Below are 23,220 nucleotides of genomic sequence, written 5' to 3'. Positions count from 1 at the left end.
AAGTATATCCCAAATATTGCATGACACATACTTAAACTAAAACATTGTTGTTTATCCAAATTTAACCGGGTATTTTGTATTTTCATTTGTCAAATATGACACCTGTATGTAGCAGCAAAAACACACTAACCATTGGTTTTGTCTTCTGTGAATATGGGAAGAAGAAATGGCAACTAACCTGTACTAAGGACACGAGGGAGTTTCTACTGGTATGATCAACATCAGCAATCACATATAAAAACGGTAAGGACAAAGCTCGTTGCTGGGACTATTTATGGTGCTGGCTTCCCCACTGCCTTGCATTCATGACTGCTCAACTGACAATTTATATTTATCTTAGAAATAACATTTACTCTCCCTATTTACCTGAACCTGAAGAATTAGTAACAAGGACACACATAAATATCTCACAAACCCACCTTAACTTTGACTCAACTATAAGCCAGTTCTGAGCATCTAACACTTGCTTCTGAAAAGAGAATTCAAAACTCCTAGAAAAAAACAGAGCATTTTTTTTTTTATAGGTTAAACCGCAAAGAATTTCTATTTTGTAAGGAAAAAATGGTTGGAATACTGGCAGGTTCCCATGCTTCAGCCTCGTATAAGGAACTGCTCTGAAGACTCAATGCCAAGTGTTTCCCTCTGAAATAGATGCAGCTTGAGAGATGTAGGAAAACAATGTAATGATTTTGATTGTGTTATCATCATGCATTAAAAGCATTTGCAAATACGAATCCAAAATAAGCAGCTATGGACTTCTAAAATCAAAGTGGTATATAGAGATGAAAAATACATTTAAATAAAAACCGTGATGTATGCAATAATAGATTTAATACTGCAAATATAAAATTTTTGAAGTAGAAGAGAAACTCAAGAATTTTTCCTGAAATTAAGGCAGAAACGATAGAGACAAGATAAAAGATGGAATGAAAAGAAAGAGGTAAGCCATTTCGACCAGCACCAGGAGCTCACATTTATGTATAACTGAATTCCAGAAGGAGAGAGTGTTGCTGATTGACCCAAAGCAATATTAGAGAAAGATAAGAATTTCCCTGAACACCAGAGTCTCCAGATAAAAAGGGCTCACCAAGTACTGATGAGAAGAGAGAAGACACATGCTTGTCTTTCGTGCTCAAAGGTGACGGGAAGATGAGCGTGGGTCTCTGTCAGTTACTCCAGCTAACTGAGCAAGAGATCAAAACAGGCAACTGAAAAATGTGTGGGTTGTGGTAAAGAACAAAAGGCAGTGTGCGTGCACATTGAAACATGAGCCTTAATATCAAAGGTACATCTAATTTATATAAATATGCATATATGCAGAACTATAGAGACAGGAAAGAGATACAGTGGTAGCTAGGGGTTCTGGGAAAGGGGGAGAGAAGCACAGTTAGAATGCAAGGCATTTTTAAAAAAAATTTTTATTGTGCTTCAAGTTAAAGTTTACAAATCAAGTCAGACTCTCATACAAAAATTTATAAACGCCTTGCTATATACTGCTAATTGCTCTCCCCCTAATGAGTCAGCACACTCCTTCTCTCCACTCTCTCTTTTCATGTCCATTCGACCTGCTTCTGGCCCCCTCTACCCTCTCATCTCCCCTTTGGGCAGGAGATGCCAACATAGTCTTATGTGCCTACTTGATCCAAAAAGCTCATTCTTCACCAGTATGATTGTCTATCCCATAGTCTAGTCCAATTCCTGTCTGAAGAGTTGGCTTTGAGAATGGTTCCTGTCTTGAGCTAACAGAGGGTCTGGGGACCATGAGCTCCGGGGTCCTTCTAGTCTCAGTCAGACCATTAAGTCTGGTCTTTTTACGAGAATTTGGGGTCTGCATCCCACTGCTCTCCTGCTCCCTCAGGGGTTCTCTTTCGTGTTCCCTCTCAGGACAGTCATCGGTTGTGGCCAGGCACCATCTAGTTTTCCTGGTCTCAGGCTAGTGTACTCTACTTTATGTGGCCCTTACTGTCTCTTTGGGCTTATAATTACCTTGTGTCTTTGTTGTTCCTCATTCTGCTTTGCTCCAGGTTGGTTGAGACCATTTGATGCATCTTAGATGGCCACTTGCCAGAGTTTAAGACCCCAGATGCCACTCTCCAAAGTGGGATGCAGAATGCTTTCTTAATAGATTTTATTATGCCAATTGACTTATATCTCCCCTGAAACCATGGTCCCCAAACATCTGCCCCTGCTACACTGGCCTTTGAAATGTTCAGTTTATTCAGGAAACTTCTTTGCTTTTGGTTTAGTTCAGTTGTGCTGACCTCTCCTATATTGTGTGTTGTCTTTCCCTTCACCTAAAATAGTTCTTATCTACTATCTAATTAGTGAAAACCCCCTCCCTTCCCCCCTCCTCTCATAACCATCAAAGTATATTCTCTTCTCTGTTTAAACTATTTCTCGAGTTTTTATAATAGTGGTCTTAAACAATATTTGTCCTTTTGCAACTGACTAATTTTGCTCAGCATAATGCCTTCCAGATTCCTCCATGTTATGAAACGTTTCATGGATTCATCATTGTTCTTTATTAATGCATAATATTCCATTGTGTGAATATACCATAATTTATTTATCCATTCATCCATTGATGGGCACCTTGGTTGCTTCCATCTTTTTGCTATCGTAAACAGTACTGCAATGAACATGGGTGTGCATATATCTGTTTGTGTAAAGGCTCTTATTTCTCTAGGATATATTTCAAGGAGTGGAACTGCTGGATGGTATGGTAGTTCTATTTCTAGTTTTTTAAGGAAGAGCCAAATCAATTTCCAAAGTGGTTGTACCATTTGACACTCCCACCAGCAGTGCATAAATGTTCCAGTCTCTCTACAACCTCTCCAACATTTGTTATTTTGTGTTTTTTGGATTAATGCCAGCCTACATAAGGCATCTTTAGGGCAGGAAAACTGTTTTGTATGATATTGCAATGATGGCCATAGGATATTATGCATTTGTCAAAACGCATAGGACGGTACAACACAGAGTGACCCCAACGTAAACTATGGGATTTAGTTAATAATAATGTATCAATATTAGTTCAATTATAACAAATGCACCACATTAATGCAAGACACTAATAGGAGAGATTGTGTGCAGAGGGGAAGAGGCAATATATGGAAACTCTTTGTACTTTCTGCATGATTTTTCTGTACTCCCAAAACGGTTCTAAAAAATAAAATAAAATAGCATGTATTAAAATATGTATATACAATTTAATAAAAATATTGGATGCTCTTGACAGACAAGCTATACAATATGAAAACACCAATAACTAAATAATTAGTTAAATAATAATCACAACAAGTCCAAAATCCCAGTTCATATAAAGGAGGGGAAAGGAGAGAAGGAGGTAACATGCTAAACTTTTTCATCTTACAGATTTTTCTTATCATTTTTGACACTGAGAAGTAAAGTAAGTTTAAGTAAGAAGACAATGTAGTCACTAAAAACTCATAAACAGATTGAATATAAAGGTAAAATACAAAAAAAACAAAGTGAAAAATGATGCATTTTGTAAAAGACTGAAACAGAAAGAAATAGCAATGAGGAAGAAATATGTTAGAAAAGTAAATGGATTTAACCGCTGTTGTGGATTGAATTGTGTCCTCCAAAAATGTGTGTATTAATTTGGCTAGGCCATGATTCCCAGTATTGTGTAATTGTCCACCATTTTGTCATCTGATGTGATTTTCCTATGTGTTGTAAATTCTACCTCTATGATGTTACTGAGGTGGGATAGGCGGCAGTTATGTTAATGAGGCAGGACTCAATCTACAAGATTAAGCTGTGTCTTAAATCTAACTCTTCTGAGATATAAAAGAGAGAAGCCAGCAGAGAGTCAAGGGGACCTCATACCACCAAGACAGCAGCACCGGAAGCAGAACACGTCCTTTGGACCCGGGGTTCCTACTCAGAGACGATCCTAGTCCAGGCGAAGATTGATGAGAAGGACCTTCCTCCAGAGCTGACAGAGAAAGCCTTCCCCCGGAGCTGACGCCCTGAATTTGGACTTCAAGCCTACTAAACTGTGAGAGAATAAATTTCTGTTTGTTAAAGCCACCCACTTGTGATATTCTGTTACAGCAGCACTAGATGACTAAGACAACTGCCACATTAAGTCTCTCAGATTAGACAAAAAAAAAAAAAATTGAGAATCCAGTTATATTGAGCTTTTAAATAACAGACCTAAAATTGAAGGTCATGGTTAAGTTAAAAGTAATGGACAACAATTTTCAGATAAATGCGATCAAAAGAAATATATGTCCTTGTAGGTGATGTATCAGGAAAGATCGTCGCCTTTGAGTCAATTCCAATTCATAGCAACCCTACAGGACAAAGTAGAACTGCCCCATAGGATTTCCAAGTAGCAGCTGATAGATTTGAACGGCTAACCTTTTGGTTAGCAGCCAAGCTCTTAACTTAACCACATTACCACAAGGATACATGCCAGGAATTAACAGTGGTTGTCTAGAGGTGTGAGGTCAATGTGAGCCTCTTTTCCCCAACATTTTCTTCTTTTTGCTTACCGATATTTGTAATTTTTTACAATGACATGGTTTGCTTTTGCAATTCCAAAATAATTATGGCTATTTTTAATAAAAAAACCCAATAAATTGATAGACCAAGAATAAACCGGACATAAAATCATTACATTAATGATAAGATGTTACTACCTTTAATATATAAACAAGCTTTTCAGGGCAATCAGAAAAGGATGAGCAACGCCGTAAAAAATTGAGCCTAGGACAGGAGAAATGCAAATTTCAGTGATTATATGCATTTTGATTCTGATTTTTAAACTGAAGAAACACAAATACATGCATAGCTAAAAGCCTAAAAAGGAATATTTCAACATGCTGATGATAGTTATTTTTGTTACCCTTTTTGTATCTTTTTATGTTCTCAGGAAATGGACACGAGTTACTTGTATAATGGTAAAATTATGTGAAAGAAAATAATCTCTCTTGAAAGAGGAAGCTATCCTAAAATTGAAAGTAAGACTGAGGAATTTGAGTGAACTTGCTCAAAGCCAAAAAAAGATTAGACCTGGGATTATTCTTGTCTTAGTTATCTAGTGCTGATATGACAGAAATACCACAAGTGGATGGCTTTTACAAAGAGAAATTTATTTTCTCGCAGTCTAGTAGGCTGGAAGTCCAAATTCAGGGCATCATCTCCAGGGGAAGACCTTCTCCTTCTGTGGGCTCTGGAGGAAGATCCTTCTCATCAATCTTACCCTGGACTAGGAGCTTCTCTGAGCAGGAGCCCTGGGTCCAAAGGACGTGCTCTGCTCCTGGTGATGCTTTCTTGGTGGTATGAGGCCCCCCTGACTCTCTGCTGGCTTCTCTCTTTTATATCTCAAAAGAGATTGGCTCAAGACACAATTCGATTTTGTAAATTGAGTCCTGTCTCATCAACACAACTGCCGCTAATCCTACCTCATTAACTTCATAGAGGGAGGATTACCAACACCTAGGAAAATCACATCAGATGACAAAATGGTGGGCAATCACACAATACTGGGAATCATGGCCCAACCAAGTTGATACACATATTTTTGGGGGACATAATTCAATCCATGACAGTTCTCATTCCCTTATAATGTTCATCCATTTTTGCCTCCTTGTAAGCTAGAGGGACAAGAACAATAGGTGGTGCCTTTGGTGGCAGAATTGGGAGTAGAGACCAGATGTGCTAACTCTGAAGTCCCTGAGTGGTTGATGCACCTGGCTGCCAACCAAAAGGCTGGAGGTTTGAGTCCACCCAGAAGTGCCTTGGAAGAAAGGCCTGGCTGACTTTTTCTGAAAAAAGTTCTACTCTGACACACATGGGGCCTCCATGAGTCAGAATCAACTTGACAGCAATTTTTGTGCTAATTCCCAAAATTGAGAGGAATACATTAACCCTTACTATCTGGAAGACTCCCTAGGAAAACAAATTTTTAATTTTTTGTTGTCAGTATACCCCTTTCTGAGAGATAGTATTCTTGGAACTTTAAAGTGATCATGAATTTTGTGTATCTCTAAAATGACAACTCCTAAGCCTCAAGGCTGACTCAAGTTCCCCAGTTGTCGCACTCCAGGGATAATGAAGTCAGTAATTGAAAGGAACGTAGTCTCTCTCTGAAAACAAAAAAACATAAAAAGACATGTGGGATGCCTTTCACGAGTGACAGCCTACATGGTTGACCTTTCTACATTGGAAGTGGCATTCTCTATATTCAGATTCACTACCAAGGGTGCCAAGTTCAGATTAAGGACCTATTCTATTTTTACAAATAGCTGATGGAGTTGTTGTTTTAGGTGCCTTTGAGTCAGTTCTGACTCTTAGCAACCGTATGTACAACAGAAGGAAACGCTGCCCCATCCTGCACCATTCTTGAGCCCATCATGGTAGCAACCATGTCAATTCATCTCGTTGAGGGTCTTGCTTTTTATTCACTGACCCTCTACTGTATCAAGCGTGACGTCCTGATAACATGGTCCCTCCTGATAACATGTCCAGAGTATGTGAGACAAAGTCTCACCAACCTTGCCTCTAAGGAGTATTCTGGCTGTACTTCTTTCAAGACAGATTAGTTCGTTCTGGCAGTCCACAGTATATTTAATATTCTTTGCCAACACCATAATTCAAAGGCATCAATTCTTCTTCAGTCTTCTCCATTCATTGTCCAGCTTTCCAGTGCATGAGGTGATTGCAGACATGTCTTGAGTCAGTCACACCTTAGTCCTTAAAGTGACATCTTTGGTTTTTAACACTTTAAAGAGGTCTTTTGCAGTATATTTACCCAATGCAATACATCATTTGATTTCTTGACTGCTGCTTCCATATGCATTGATTGTGGATTCAAGTAAAATGAAATCCTTAACAACTTTGGTCTTTTTTCCTTTTATTATGATGTTGCTTATTGGTCCAGTTGTAAGGAATTTTGTTTTCTTTATGTTAAGATGTAATCCATACAGAAGGCTGTGGTCTTTGACCTTCATTAGTAAGTGCCTCAAGTCTTCCTCACTTTCAGCAAGCAAGGTCGTGTTATCTGCGTATCACGGGTGGTTAATGACTATTCCTCCAATCCTGATGCCCCATTCTTCTTCATATAGTCCTGTTTCTCAGATTATGGTGAAAGGATACAATCCTGATATGCACATTTCCTGACTTTAAACCACGCAGTGTCCCCTTGCTCTGTTTGAACAACTGCCTCTTGGTCTATGTACAGGTTCCTCATTAGCTCAATTAAGTGTTCTGGAATTCCCATTCTTTGTAATGTCATTCATAATTTGTTATGATCCACACAGCCGAATGCCTTTGTATTGTCAGTAAAACACAGATAAACATCTTTCTGATAGTCTCTGCTTTCAGCCAACAGCCATCTGACATCAGCAATGCTACCCATCTTTCCATGTCCGGAATTTCTAAATTCGACTTGAATTTCTGGCAGCTCCCTATTGATGCATTGCTGCAACTGTTCTTGAATGATCTTCAGAAAAATTTTATTTGCATGTGATATTAATGATATTGTTGAATAGTTTCCAGACAGTGTGGTTAATGGGTGGGGGTAAAGGGTAGGGCTCAAATCCAGAGCTATCTATCTGTCTCTCTGCAAAAGATTTATCAGCACAGATGGCAGATAAGTCAAAGATAGGCGTAACCTTAGTCCCAGATAGAGGAATGTAATTTCTTGAGCTACTTCCAACTCTCAAGTAGAACCAACCTCGCGCATTCTTCACAAGCTCCCAAATACCTTCTGGTTAGGAAGATTCTTTAAAATTTAGACATGCTTTTCTATTTCTGTGTAAATTCTTAATATACAACACGAATAATTATTTAGGATCAAATTCTGACAATTAGCCACACTGCCCTAAGCAATTTAAAATTTGAGCTCAGAAGTACACCCCACCAGAATCAGTGATCCCCAGTCAGTGAGGGCAGGATGAGGCTTAGCTGTATGGATGTAATTCTAAGGTTCAGAGCAGGCCTGCTAACATCTCCACAAGATATGTGATCATGTACAAACAAAAGCAAGAGTCACATGTATGTAGCATTTTGTAATTTACAATGTGTTTTCAAAGTTGTCTTTTTTCATCTTAACCAATGCTTGGAGTCCCTAGGTGATGCAAATGGTTAATGAACTCAGCTGTTAATCAAAGCTTAGAGGTTTGAGTTCACCCAGCGGCACCTCAGAAGAAAGGCCTGGCAATCTAATTTAAGAAAAATCAGCCATTGAAAACCCCGTGGAGCCCAGTTCTACTCTGACACACATTGGGTCGCCATGAATCACTCAACTTGTCAGCATTTGGTCTTCTGTGTTTACGAAGAATATTGAGCTGGGAGTCATCATTCCCAATTCACAGATATGGAAATTTACTCGGAGGGGTTAAGTGTCTTGCCCAAAATCACACAGTCAGTAAGTATATGGTGGCCAACCAAAAGTTGACCTTTAATTTGGCCCCATGGTTTCTATTCAGAGTCTAGCTTTCTTTCTTCTATATGAGAGACATCATCCTCTTGCTAATTTATGGCATCTCACCAGCTAGATAATACTGAAATTACATATTAGGACTTCCTCCCTTCAGCTGGAAGCTGTGCTACTTAAAATTTCCTTCAAATACTTGTCTGATGGCAGAGCGGGGTGGTATTTAATGGCAGTAGGATGGGTGGCTTTGGGGCTTTAGCTCAGATAGATAGATAATAGAGAGAGAGATGGGATAGGTAGCTGCTGTCAAGTCCACTTATACTCATATTGTTGTTAGTTGCTGTCAAGTCATTTACTACTCATGGTGATTCCACATGTCCAGTGTAGAACTATTCCAAAGGGTTTTCAAGGCTGTGACCTTTCAGAAGCAGATTACCGGGCCTGTCTTCTGAGGCAACCCTGGGTGGGTTCGAACTGCCAGTTTGCGGCTAGTAGTTGAGTGCTTAGCCTTTTGGGCCACCCAGGGACACCTCTCTGACTTGTGGCAGTCTTATGTAAAACAGAACAAAGCACTGCCCAGTCCTGCACCAACCTCACAATTGCCAGTGTGTTGGAGTTTATCAATATTGCCATCGTGCCAGTCTATCTCACCCAAGGTCTCCCTCACCATCATTGGCCCTCCACTTCACCAAATATGATGTCCTCCCCCAGGAATCGGTCCCTTCTGATGAGTATCCACATCAAGTAAGCCATCCAACCATAAGATTTCTACTGCCTATTTTTTTGAAGTAGATTGCCAGGCCTTTATCCCTAGTGTGTTTTAATCTGGAAGCTCCACTGAAACCTATCCCCCAAGGGTGACCCTGCTGGAATTTGAAATACCAGTGGCATAGCTTCCAGCATCATAGCAACATGCAGGTTACAACAATATGACCAAGTGACAGATGGGTGGTGGTTAGCTCAAATGGCCCCTCACAAATATGAAATTTTCTTAGTCTTGTGTTTTATTTTTAAAATTCTTGGATACTTTGCAATCACAACTTATAGAGTAGCCATGCTTTTCTTGATATATAAATATTTAAAGTAATATGTCATTGACGTTTACATTCAAGAAGATGGACCATGTTTGTCCTGTGACTTCACATACTCTGGAAGGACAAATGCACTCCCAAGATAAATCATACTGTGATGTGAGAAGCCCAGGGATTGTTTCTTGTTAAAATTCAGTTACTATTTTGTGGGGGGAAACACACTGAGATGAAAGGAGGCGATGACCTTAATTTCAGTTGTTGTTTCCTTTAAGGACGGGTATATTGGTGGATTAAATCAGATAGATGGTGAAGACACAGTTCCCTCTGGAGAATAGGAGAGAAGGAGGGAGGTGCAAGTTGGGGAAAGGTTAGGAAAAGAAATGGGAGGGAGAGGGCATGAAAACAAATGTTACCTTTTCACAATTTTATCTAAGGCAAACCCTGAGTTTATGGCCCTGGTAAGCATGATTCAAGACGAAAGCATTCAAACACTTGATTAATGTAAAATAACTTTACTGACAAGTTCAAGAAAATGAAACAAAACAAAACAAAACAAAAAACACAGTCTCAAGCATTTAAAAGCAATTCTAATTCAGGGTATGTAGATACAGTGTGCTGAAAAGTATAAATTTCATTATTTATGCTGTAAATATTTTCTTGACTTAAAATTTAGTCATGGGTAACTTATTTGAAATTACCTTGATAGCAAAAACAAGCAAAAAAATTTGTTGATTTAGCATTCTACCATAGAAGGCTATTTAAAAAATTACAATCTCAGGGTCACTGAGAAGCCTAGAGGAAACCTGATTATGGTTAATTTGGAGGTTTTGTTTTTCCTTATTGGTACTACAGAACTAGAACAACTCAATGTCATTTTATGATCACATGTTATTTTCAAATTTATGTTTTATTTTATTTATTTTTCCTCTTTCTAGCACTTTTATTTATTTATTTTAAAGCACATTTTCTTTTATAGAGTGGTGTTAGATTTAAAGAATTCTCTCTCCATTATCCATGAATCAATATTGTCTGCCTGGGTTTCCCAGCAGAGCCTGAACCCTGGTGTCGTAGGCTGGGTTCTCTAGAGGAGCAAAACCAGTGAAATATATACGTGTATATAAATACATATACAGAGAGAGATTTATTTTAAGGAAACGGCTCACGCAGTTGTAGAGGTTGGCAAGTCCCAAATCCATGGATAAGATGTTAGGTTGGAGGATTCTGCTAACTCCTGTGACTGCAGGAGCTGATGCATCCCAAAATCTGCAGGTCAGGCAGCAGACTGCTGAATTACTTCCCAATAACGGAGGTCAGAGGATGATGAGTCAGATGCAGAACCAAGAGAGAGTGAGCTTTGCCAGAACATCCATATATATTGGATTCAGGCCACAGCCCCAAGGAAACTCCCCTTTCAACTGATTGGCTGCTCATATCAGATCACGAAATGGAGGATGATTACACGATATCTACCAAATCTCTGAGAATCATGGCCTCGCCAAGTTGACACATAATATTAACCATCACACCTGGTCTCCATTACAGTAAGGAGGAAGGAAAACTGTAGCACTGCTTGGGGAGGATATTGGTATTTATTCAAGAGCAAGGAGCACGCATACTCTCCTATCTTAGTAGTCATTACACTTTATAGTAATTACTTGCTTAATATTTGTTTTACTGTTGGACTATACTGTAAAGGTGGTATTCATTAACTGTTATATGAATGAAAGGCAGTAATAATAATAACAATAACAGTGATGGCTAGTACCTATATAGTACTTGGTATGCTGGACACTGTTTTATGTGCTTTACATTATTAACTCATTTAATCCTTTCAATGCCCAATGAGGTAAGTACTATCATTATTCCCATTTTATAGAAATGGAAACTGAGGCATACAGAGTTTCAATAATCTGGCCCAAGATCAAACAGTTCATAAGTAGCAGAACTAGGATTCTCGTTTTCAGCAAAGGAAAATCACTTGTTCAGCTATAGCCTTAACTTTCCCAGGACAAAGCTATGTTAATTATTAGTTTCTTATCATCCCAAAGAGTAACATAGTAAAAATGTCTGCCCATGGAGGCCCACTAATAAAGAAAAAGTTTTAATTCAAACCCTAATTTCTTGTCTGTAGTTTTTCATTCATTATTGCTTGACTAAATTAAATCTCTGTTTTTTAATTTTCAAAACCTTGTGTGGGTAGAAGCAATTCAAGCCCATTGCAAATGATTGCGCGCTGTCTAGATCTCTCTGCTGTGGCCACAGTGACAATGATTACAAAGGCTGTGTTATGTAGCGTGCATACAGGGCTCGTTCTATTTTTATGCCGCAGAGTCATGCCACGTTTTTCAAAATCGATTCAACAATCGTTTGCTAAGGGCCCTCTAGGCTTAAGGCAGGGACCTTGGTGGTTCAGTGGTAGAATCCTTGCCTTTCTTGTGAGAGGCTCAGATTCTGTTCACGTTCGATCCCCAGTCAGCGCACCACATGGGTAGCCGCTACCTGTCTGTCATTGGAGGCTTGGTGTTGCTATGATACTGGACAGGTTTCAGTGGAGCTTCCAGACTAGGACGGACTAAGAAGACAGGCCTGGTGATGCACTTCTAAAAATCAGCCAATGAAAACCCTTTGGATCAAAATGGTCTGATCTGCAACCGATCGAGGATGGCACAGGACTGGGTAGCATTTCATTCCATCGTGCACGGGGCCACCACAAGTCTGGGCTGACTTGATGGCAACTAACAATGGCAACAAGGCTCAAGGCTCTATTGTCAGGCAGTTTCCTTGAGCAAGGGTCCATTTGCAATGCCAGGATCTGTGTAGGTTTGGTGGGTGTAATCTAAGAAGAATACTCGCAAACCCTGCTGGCTGTGTTAACCATTATCCAGATTCAGGGGGCAAACTCACCCTTAAATTATTTCTTAGACCATTTGTGTCTAGTGGTTAAAAATTTCCTAACATCTCAGTTCTAAAGGTCTTTTTTTTCCTTGGTTTCCTCAGATGTTAAAATCATTTACCACTAGTCCCTCTCTCCTAGCCCCCTGGTGGGGGGCTGAACTCACTGCGATAATATTTGTAAAGCACTTTGTTCCCAGAAGAAAGGTCATACTTAGAAGGGTTGGTGTTATCCACCTGACTGCACAAGGGCAAATGTTGTCACCAGTCAAGTGTTCTTCCACCTTCAGATGCCCTGTACCAAAAGTACACAAAATAAAAAGAAATTCACTTTTCAAGTTCAGGTACAAAATAATAATGCAAATACTGTGCCCGACAGCATCTTGGAAGCCAGGTGAAATAAAGCAGAAAGCCATGGTTGGTCTTACAATCATTAGACCAAAGATATTCATGACAGTCCATAAACTAGCATTGTTGCATTTAGGCTTACACTGATGTTCCTAACTCTCCATATGTCCCCTTTGCAAATAGTTTCCCTTTTTCTGATCTCTTGAACTGGAGATTAAAATAATCAATATGACAACTGTTCAGCAGCTCTTTAAATTTTAATGGAATACAGTATTAGACAATTATAATGCTAAATCGTTAATAGCCTTTGAGAGTCCAACAAACTTTTATTAAGTCTACTATATTTTGATTAGTATTAGTGGAGTAAGCCCCTGAGATGCACAGTTGAATAAGACAATGGATGACATTATTTTTGAAATAAATAGATGTCAAGTGGGTAATTTAACAATTACAATTGCCTTAACAGCCAACCAACATTAGTTGCAGTGTGATTGATCCATTGCTTTTTTATTACAACTGAAAACATGATGCCTGGCACACTGTCTGGCACATAGAATGTGTTCAATAAGCACTAATTCTCTCATTTCCTTCTAGGAACCCAGAATCTTTACCATGTGCTTCCCCCAGTGGACTGTCTGTTTTTGCTTATCCTTCTACCCTCCATGTGCTAAAATGTTCTGTAATTTTGACTTGGGCAGCAGGAACATGTGTGTACATTGTGATAATTCATTGACCTATATATATATATATATATATATATATGTATTGTTGTGCTTTAAGTGAAAGTTTACAAATCAAATCAGTGTCTCATACAAAAACTTATACCCACCTTGCTATGTACTCCTAGCTGCTTTCCCACTAATGAGACAGCACATTCCTCCTCTCCACCCTGTATTCCCCAGGTCCATTCAACCAGCTTCTGTCCCCCTCTGCCTTCTCATCTTGCCTCCAGACAGAAGCTGCCCGCATAGTCTCATGTGTCTACTTGAGCCAAGAAGCTCACTCCTTACCAGTATCATTTTCTATCTTATAGTACAGTCCAATCCCTGTCTGAAGAGTTGGCTTTGGGCATGGTTCCAGTCTTGGGCAAACACAGTGTCCGGGGACCATGAACTCGGAGGTCCCTCTAGTCTCAGTCAGACCATTAAGTCTGGTCTTTTTTGAGCTGTATATTTTCACTACACGTATTTTTCTGTGTGAATGTTACACCTCACAAAAAAAATCTTAACTTTTTTTTTAAGTACAGATACCACCATACAAAGATGGCTCACATTCCCAGTTCCCTTCTTCTATGTAGAGCTATTCTAAAGCCACTATGGTTTACTATGCAGAGCCATTTTAAAGTGAGTTCTCTTTAACATTTATTCCATAGGTAAAAACCAATGATTTTGAGAAAATAAATGTAAAGGTTTTCTTTACAGAAGCTCCTTTATGAAATTTTGAACATGCTCGTGCTTGCTGTAAATCTCCCAGTGATGCCCGGTATGCACATCTCTGATCTATATGAAAGTGAGAATTACTGAACCCCACCTCCCCTTCCCTTTCCCCCCTAGACTCCCCATGCCACCCTCTGGGAAACGCTGAGGGAAGGAATGTGATGTGCTTGTTGATAACCTAAAGCAGACGTATGTAGTCCGCCATTATGACCCTCCTAGGAAAGATGAGGTCATTAGAACCAAGGGCATAAAACACAGGGACAATGTTACCATGATGGAAATATATTGGATGAAGCAACTTTATGCTTGTGAGATACCTTCTGTGGCTTAAAAGTAAAAAACTTGCTACGTGTTTCCTACGGCTAAGAATTTATCATGATCTGACTTGACTCTACTAGTCAGTGTAGGAGATACTATACTGTGGTAATAAATAACCCCTATAGTCCTGGTGCACAATGATTAAGTGCTCAGCTGCTAACTGAAAGGTTAGTGGTTTGAACCCAGCAGCTGCTCCAAGGAAGAAAGATGTGGCAGTCTGCTTCCATAAAAATTACAGCCTTGGAACCCCTAAGAGGCAGTTCTTCTCTGTCCTATTGGGTCTCTATAAGTTGGAATTGACTTGACAGCAATGGGTTTGGTTTTTGTTTTTATTCTGTTTTGTTTTTGTACTTAAAGGCTTACAATCACAAAAGTTTATTGCTCAATTCATGTCCATTATAGGTTGGCTGTGACTCTTCGCCATAAGCTCTTCATTGTGGAACTAAGACTGAAGGGGTAGCCACACCTCGGGGCCAACTGACCTTATAGCAGAGGGATGAGAGAGCTGGCAGAGCCACACACTGGCTCTGAGGAGTCCCGCTCAGAAGTGCGCACCACTTCAGCTCACATTCCAGCAGCTAAGGCTGGTCACACAGACAAGCCTCGTGCCAATGAGATGGGAAACCTTGATTCGTCCACAAGAAGGTGAAATGACTGAGAACAAAAAAAAATCCACCACACCGACTATCTTAGTTATCTAGCACTGCCGTAACAGAAATATCACAAGTAGAAAAAAGTAGATGGCTTTAAATCACAGAAATTAATTTTCTCGAAGTTCTGGAGGCTAGATCCAAATTCAGGGCACTGACTCTAGGGGCAGGCTCTCTGTATCAGTCAACTCTGGGGGAAAATCCTTGCCTCTTTCAGCATCTGTAGCTCTGGCATTGCCGGGTTCATTGTCAATCTCCACATGGCATCTATCTTCTTCCGGGTGTGGGTGATTCTACATTGAATCTGCTCTTTTAATACCTCAGAAGTGATTAGGTTTAGGACACATCCTACACTGATGTGGCTCATTACCATAACAGAGAAAACCCTACATCCAAAACAGGATTACATCCACGGGTATGCCAACACATTTTTTTTTCTTTTTTTGAGCGGGGAACAATTCCGTCCTTAACACCATCCTAATCTATAATTAGCCAGATATGCCAACCTATGCATTTTTGAGGGGTCTGGGTTTCTGAGTGAAGCCACATCACTGGGTCTGATTTTACTTCAAGGATAGCAAATATAATAGTCTGAGAAGAGTTCAAAATTGCATTTCTATGAGTTTATTCCAAAGCAGCTAATAGGAAGTACAAAGGACACGTAGGAGACAAGGATGCAGGTGGCTTGCCTTCCTTGTCATCCCATTGCCAACCCTATTGCTGTCGAGTTTATTCCGACTCATAGCGAGCCTATAGGAGAGAGCAGAACTGCCCCATACCTGGGATGTAATCGTTACAGGAGCAGACTTCCACAACTTTCTTTGGCAGAGTAGCTGGTAGTTTTGAACCACTGAACTTTCCTTTAGCAGCCAAGCGCTTAACCACTGTGCCACCAGGGCTCCTTTGTATTTCATAAAACCCAAACCAAATCCTTTGCCTTCAAGTGGATTCCAACTCATAGTGACCTTATAGGACAGAGTAGAACTGCCCCATAGGGTTTCCAAGGAGCGGCTGGTGGATTTAACCTGCTGACCTTTCTGGTTAGCAGCCAAACTCTTTAACCAGTGTGGCACCAGGACTCCTTGTATCTCATAGAAAATAAATTTGCAGTTCTCAGCAACTATGTGGAGTGTGATGTCTTTTGGGCCAGAGGAGTGGAGATTGGTGAATTTGCTGACTTTTGTATCCCCAGCTCCATCAGTACCCAGAAACCACTTATATCATGAAATAAATTTTTATAGTTTGGCTACTTGGCAAATCACATCCCCCCGGTCTGATAACCAGGTTCTGGGCCATGAAATTCTTGCTGTGTCAGCCCTTGGACGTTCTTTACCCTTCTCTCCTTGCACTGGAAAGGGTCCAGGAGCTTTTCTTTCATGCCCACTTAGGTAAATTCTGACCTCAGCCTGCCACAGCCGCAAAATCAAAATTTTCTCAATATGAATAGACATACAACCACACAATAATCAGGGTTTTCCAAATGGTCCCCCCCTCCTCCCACCGTCTATGTTACCTCCTTGATTTTCAGCCTATGGTCTGGGGAAAGCGGTGAGATATTTTAAATACGAGAGGAAGGGGCATATGTATTTTGATGAAAGGGTATCTGGAAGACTTTATTCCTACCTTAATTTTCTCTTCTCATGAGGGGTGGATCCCCCAATAAGCAAGGTAAAAACGGTCTTACTTGTGCTTACTTATAATCTGCAGTGAACAATTTCACATTTTTCACCTCATCAAACTTCTGCTTCTAGGAATGGCTGGCATCTGTCTCCCAACTCCACAGCACCTTCCTACAGAATCGGGCATGGACTACCCAGGAAGCAAAGCAAGCACCACCTTACTTGTGTGTATTTACTAATCTGTAGTGAACAGTTTCATATGTTTTTCACCACATCTGTGGTTTTTTGCTTAGTGAGTAATCTGCTACTGCTTCCTATACCAGAATTTGAAAGGATAGCTCCCTCCCATATACAGTTCTAGAAAATGGCCGAATTTTTCCTCAGAAGTTGATTGGAAAGAATCCAACCAGAGCACTGAGATGGCAGGATGATATACTTCCTCCTTCATGCACAATCTGAGAAACCGAGCACCTCTTCCAAGGAATACCTCCTTTCGTGTATGGTTGATCTTAGTAGCTGTGTATGTGTCTTATTACACTGTTATCCCCAGAAAAAGGCATGATAAGATTTTAGAGTTTCCTAAGGCAACCATCTTATTTATTTATTTCTGTTTTAATCTTTATTATTATTATTATGTTCTTTTTTAAAATTGTGCTTTAAGTGAAAGTTTACAAATCAAGTCAGTGTCTCATACAAAAACTTATACACGCCTTGCTATGCACTCCTAGCTGCTCTCCCCCTAATGAGACAGCACACGCCTCATCTCCATCCTGTATTCCCCGTGACCATTCTTATTCAATCAGCTCTTGTCCACCTCTGCCTTCTTATCTCGTCTCCAGACAGGAGCTGCATACATAGTCTTATATGTCTACTTGACCCAAGAAGCTCACTCCTCACCTGTATCATTTTCTAGCTTATACTCCAACCCACTCCCTGTCTGAAGAGTTGGCTTGGGGGATGGTTCCAGTCTTGGGCAAACACAAGGTGCAGGGACCATGACCTCCAGGTTCCCTCTAGTCTCAGTCAGACCATTAAGTCTGGTCTTTTTAGGAGAATTTGAGGTCTGCATCCCACTGCTCCCTTGTTCATCAGGGATTCTCTGTTATATTCCCTGTCAGGACAGTCATCAGTGGTAGCCAGGTACCATCTAGTTCTTCTGGTCTCAGGCTGATATAGTCTCTGGTTTATAGGACTCTTTCTGTCTCTAGGGCTCGTATTTAACTTGTGTCTTTGGTATTCTTCATTCTCCTGAGGCAGCCATCTTTGATATAGACTTTTGGGTTCTGTTAGCTTTCTTGCCTTTGAATATTCAAGATTATATCCTAGCTGCTTTTTCTTTGTCTAGTGTTACCCCGGAAACCCTGGTGGAGTAGTGGTTAAGTGCTACGGCTGCTAACCAAAGGGTTGGCAGTTCAAATCTGCCAGGCACTCCTTGGAAACTCTATGGGGCAGTTCAACTCTGTCCTGTAGGGTCACTGTGAGTCGGAATCGATTCGACGGCACTGGGTTTAGTGTTACCCCTGTCTTCATGATTGTCTAACCTTGCCTCCATCCATAGATTTTGCTGCAAGAAAGTGTCAGCCTTGAAATGATCCAAATAAGGTATATCACCCCTCACCCCCTGCCTGGTTAGATGTAAGCATTTTTGAATGAAAAAGCAGAGTCTCAGTTTGTTTTTTTTCTAGAATTTCCTGGGTTTAAAAATTTCCATAGAAAACTGCAGGGTCAAGTTTTTATTGAATTATTGAATCTTACAATGAGTTCAAAGAAAATATGTAGTCATTCCAATTAAACACAGCAGACATTTTTAAGCATCTCAAGCATATATGGAAGACACAATGTGGGGGATAAAGATGAGCAACACCTGGTCTTTTTCCTTGAGAGACCAATAGAAAATTCAGCCCTAACAGCTACAATAAAAGGCAGTGTGAGTTCACCAAGAGAGAAAGACTGTGAAAACAGAGGCAATCTTCCACAGTAAAAATTGCATGGTAAAAACTCATCTGTACAAGCTTGTGCTTTTATAAATGAAGAGCTTAAGTCCCAGATCAGTTAAGGGACTTGATTAAAATCGAAAGCTAGATCCAGCACTCAAGATTTATTTCTAGTGCCTGACAAAATGGCTAACGCAGAAAGGCTTTCAGTGTTTGCTGTTTGGGTCTCTCAGTGTTTGCTCCATGACACCGTGCTGAGTTACACGGTTATAGATTTTGAAGAGTAAGATAGGCCTTAAACGCCAACTACTCTAAATATCTACTCTTAAAAATGAGGAAATTGAAATTCAGAAAAGATAAGTGACTTATGTAAAGTTACATACTAGCTAACAGCTGCTCTCGAATCCAAGTCTATTTAATTGTCAATTCTTTGTACTTTGTCATAATATATTGATAAGACAGACACAGTCCAAAGAGTGTCACCACAAATCAGAAAGTAGACCTTTGAACAACTCCTGTTCCTTGTTTTGTATTCAAGTAATAAACATACTATCCAGAGCCCCCGAGTCTATCCCGACTCACGGCGACCCCGTGTGTGTTGGAATACAAACGTGCTCCACAGAGTTGTCAGTGGCCAAATTTTTGGAAGTAGGTCACCAGGCCTTTCTTGTAATGCACTTCTGAGGGGACTGGAATATTCAACCTTTCTGTTAGAAGCTGGGTGTGTTAACTTTTGCACCACCAGGGACTCTAATGTCTGTGCTTGTTACCAGGGAAGGCGCAGTTCTTACCCTCAAGAAGTCTTCATTCTTTCTTTCTCCAAATTTGCACTGAATATGTGCTGTGTGGAAAACCTGGTGGTGTAGTGGTTAAGTGCTACAACCGCTAACCTAAAGGTCAGCAGCTCAAATCCACCAGGCCCTCCTTGGAAACGCTATGGGGCAGTTCTACTCTGTCCTATAGGGTCGCTATGAGTTGGAATCGACTTGACTGCAATGGGTTTGGTTTTTTTGGTTTATGTGCTGTGTGCAAGGCACTGTGAGGGACAAAATAATGAAACAAACACAGTCTTAAACTCGCGAATTTAAAACATCTAGTAGAAATGACGAGATAAATATACAACCAAGAATAACTCAGTGAGGATGTAATGAAACAAAAGTGGGGAAACGTGTTGTAGGTATTCAGAATACAGAGAAGAAATAGCATGTGGATATTGAGAGGGTTTCTTGAAAGAGCGTTTGCAGTTGACTTTGAAAGACAGGTGACTTTTCAACAGACATGGAGGAGAGCAAAGCAGGTTTCAGGCTAATGCAACAGAGTGAACAAGGCCTGGAAGTGGGGACACTTCAGTCAGCTTTTGGGTCAAAGGAAGAAAAGGATGGGAAGATAGGTTGGAAACTGATGCTGCAAATCCTTGAATACGTGTACAAAGAGTTTGAAGTTTGTTCTTTAGACCAGTGGTTCTCAGACTTCAGCATGCTGTAGAATCACCTGGACAGATTGCTGGGCCCCGACTCCAGGGTTATAGGACTCAGTAGGCCTGGGGTGGGACTTGAGAAATCCCATTTCTAACAAGTTCCCAGGTGATGATGCTCCTGGTCCCAGGATCATACTTTGTGAATGACTGCAGAAGGCAATGTAGAGCCAGTGAAGTTTTCTCATCAGGGCAGTAACAGGGTCAGCGGGTAGCAGGTAGAGAATGGATTGGCAGAAAGAGACTGGATGAGAGAAACTCATTCTAGTTCTACTCTGAGCAAATGAGGCCTAAACTGAGGTGTGGAAACAAATGATTGTGGAAATGAAAAGCGCAAAATAGACATGAAATATGTCATGGATGGGAAATTTACCCAAGGTAACTGAGAAAAGTGATGCCACCATGAGACTAGCATTCCTGTCTGTCTATCAATCATATTTATTGACCCAATCTTTAGTAATTTTTTTCAAGTGCTCTAGTAAGCTATCTTACAGAAGGTCATTTTATGTTTTTGGGCTTCCGTTTTTTTAATTCTAAAATGAGGAAGTGGGGTTAAATCCATGATTTTCATCCATTTTTTTTTTTTTTTTAAAGAAACAATTAGTTGATGGGTTTACTTTAATTGACCAGGCTCTTGATGCCTCTCCTTGGAACCCAAAGGGCTTCTGGGAGCACAGTTTGGAAACCACCGCAATCTCTGTCTTTTTTAGCCCTCATATAAAATGGCTTCTGAATTTTTTATTGGTGGGAAAAATGCCCTAAGTGTGTGGGCAGGCAGCAATTCTGGGTGCCCAAGCAAGAACTTCAGAAAAAACCTGCTCAACTCATTCATTACAAAATAAATTTCACTGTCTCATAAAACAGAGATTGATTGAGTGTTCTTTTTTTTTAAAATTTTTATTGTGCTTTGAGTGAAAGTTTATAAATCGTCAACCTCTCATACAAAAATTTATCTACACCTTGCTGTATACTTCTAGTTGCTTTCCCCCTAATGAGACAGCATACTCCTTCTCTCCACCCTCCATTCCAGTGTCCATTCAGCCAACTTCTGTCCCCCTCTGCCTTCTCATCTCCTCTCCAGAACTGAGCTGCCCACGTAGTCTCATGTGTCTACTTGACCCAAGAAGCTCCCTCCTCACCAGTATCATTTTCTATACTATAGTCCAGTCCAATCCCTGTCTGAAGAGTTGGCTTTGGAAATGGCTCCTGTCTTGGGCTAACAGAAGGTCTGGGGACCATGACCATGACCGTGAGGTCTGCATCCTACTGCTCTCCTGCTCCCTCAGAGGTTCTCTGTTGTGTTCCCTGTCAGGGTAGTTATCAGTTGTAGCCAGGCACCATCTAGTTCTTCTCGACTCAGGCTGATGTAGTCTCTGGTTTATGTGGCCCTTTCTGTCTGTTGGGCTCTTAATTACCTGTGTTTTTGGATTAGTGTTCTTCATTCTCCTTTGCTCCAGGTGGTTTGAGACCAATCATGCGTCTTAGATGGCCACTTGCTAGCATTTAAGATCCCAGATGCCACTCTCCAAAGTGGGATGCAGAATGTTTTCTTAATAGATTTTATTATGCCACTTGACCTAGATGACCCCTGAAACCATGGTCCCCAAACCCCAGCCCCTGCTACACTGGCCTTTGAAGCATTTGGTTTATTCAGGAAACTTTTTTGCTTTTGGTTTAGTCCAGTTGTGCTGACATCACCTGTATTGTGTGTTGTCTTTCCCTTGACCTAAAATAGCTCTTGTCTACTATGTAATTAGTGAATACTCCTCACCCTCCGTCCCCCCTCTTGTAACCATCAAAGAATATTTTCTTCTCTGTTTAAACTATTTGTTGAGTTCTTATAACAGTCTCATACATTACAACATTTGTCCTTTTGCAGCTGACTAATTTCACTCAGCATAATGCCTTCCAGGTTCCTCCATGTTATGAAATGTTTCACAAATTCATCATTGTTCTGTATCAATGTGTAGTATTCCATCGTGTGAATATGCCATAATTTATTTATCCATTCATCTGTTGATGGGCACCTTGGTTGGTTCCATCCTTTTGCTATTGTAAACAGTGCTATCCTTCCTTATCCTTTGTGGTGGATTTAACCTTAAAGTCTGCTTTGTCAGAAGTTAATATTGCCACTCCTGCTCTTTTTTGATTGTTGTTTGCTTGATATATTTTTTTCCATCCTTTGAGTTTTAGTTTGTGTCTCTAAGTCTAAGGTGTGTCTTTTGTAGGCAGCATATAGATGGACTGTGGTTTTTTAATCCATTCTGCCACTCTCTGTCTCTTCATTGGTGGATTTAGCCCATTTACATTCAGCATAATTATGGATAGGTGTGAGTTTAGTGCTGTCATTTGATGTCTTTTTTTTGTGTTGTTGACAGTTTCTTTTTCCCACTTCTTTGTGCTGAGTAGTTTATATATTGTTTTTTCCTCATATTCATTGTTTTTGATTTTGTTTCTGCTGAGTCCTTATTTTTTTCTTGTATTTTATTTTGATGAGTAGGATTGGTAGTCTTCTTTGTGGTTATCTTAATATTTATTACTGTTTTCCTAAGTTTAAATCTAATTTTGTTTCTTTGTATCTCCTTGACTTCCTCTCTATATGAAAGATCTATGACTACATTTCTTAGTCCCTCTATGTTATTTTATTGTTGTCTTCTTTTACACAATGACATTGCTTTTTCCCTGTTTTGAGTGTTTTTTTATGTTGATTTATTTTTTTTGATTTCCCTATATAGGTTGACATCTAGTTGCTCTGTCCTGTGTTCTAGTCTTGGGTTGATATCTGATATTTTTTATTTTCTAACTAGAGAACTCCCTTTAGTATTTCTTGTAGTTTTGGTTTGGCTTTTAGAATTCCCTAAACTTCTGTTTATCTGGAAAAGTCCAAATTTCACCTTCATATTTGAGAGACAGTTTTGCTGGATATATGATTCTCGGCTGGCATTTTTTTTTCCTTCAATGTTTTATATAAGTCATCCCATTGTCTTCTTGGCTGCATTGTTCTTCCCAAGTAGACAGAACTTATTCTTATTGACTCTCCTTTGTAGGTGACTTTTCGTTCATCCCTAGCTGCTCTTAAAATTCTCTCTTTATCTTTAGTTTTGGCAA

The sequence above is a fragment of the Elephas maximus genome, chromosome 1 (genome assembly GCF_024166365.1).
Source record: "Elephas maximus indicus isolate mEleMax1 chromosome 1, mEleMax1 primary haplotype, whole genome shotgun sequence".
In the NCBI taxonomy this organism is placed as follows: Eukaryota; Metazoa; Chordata; class Mammalia; order Proboscidea; family Elephantidae; genus Elephas; species Elephas maximus.
Note: the sequence above shows the minus strand (reverse complement) of the source record.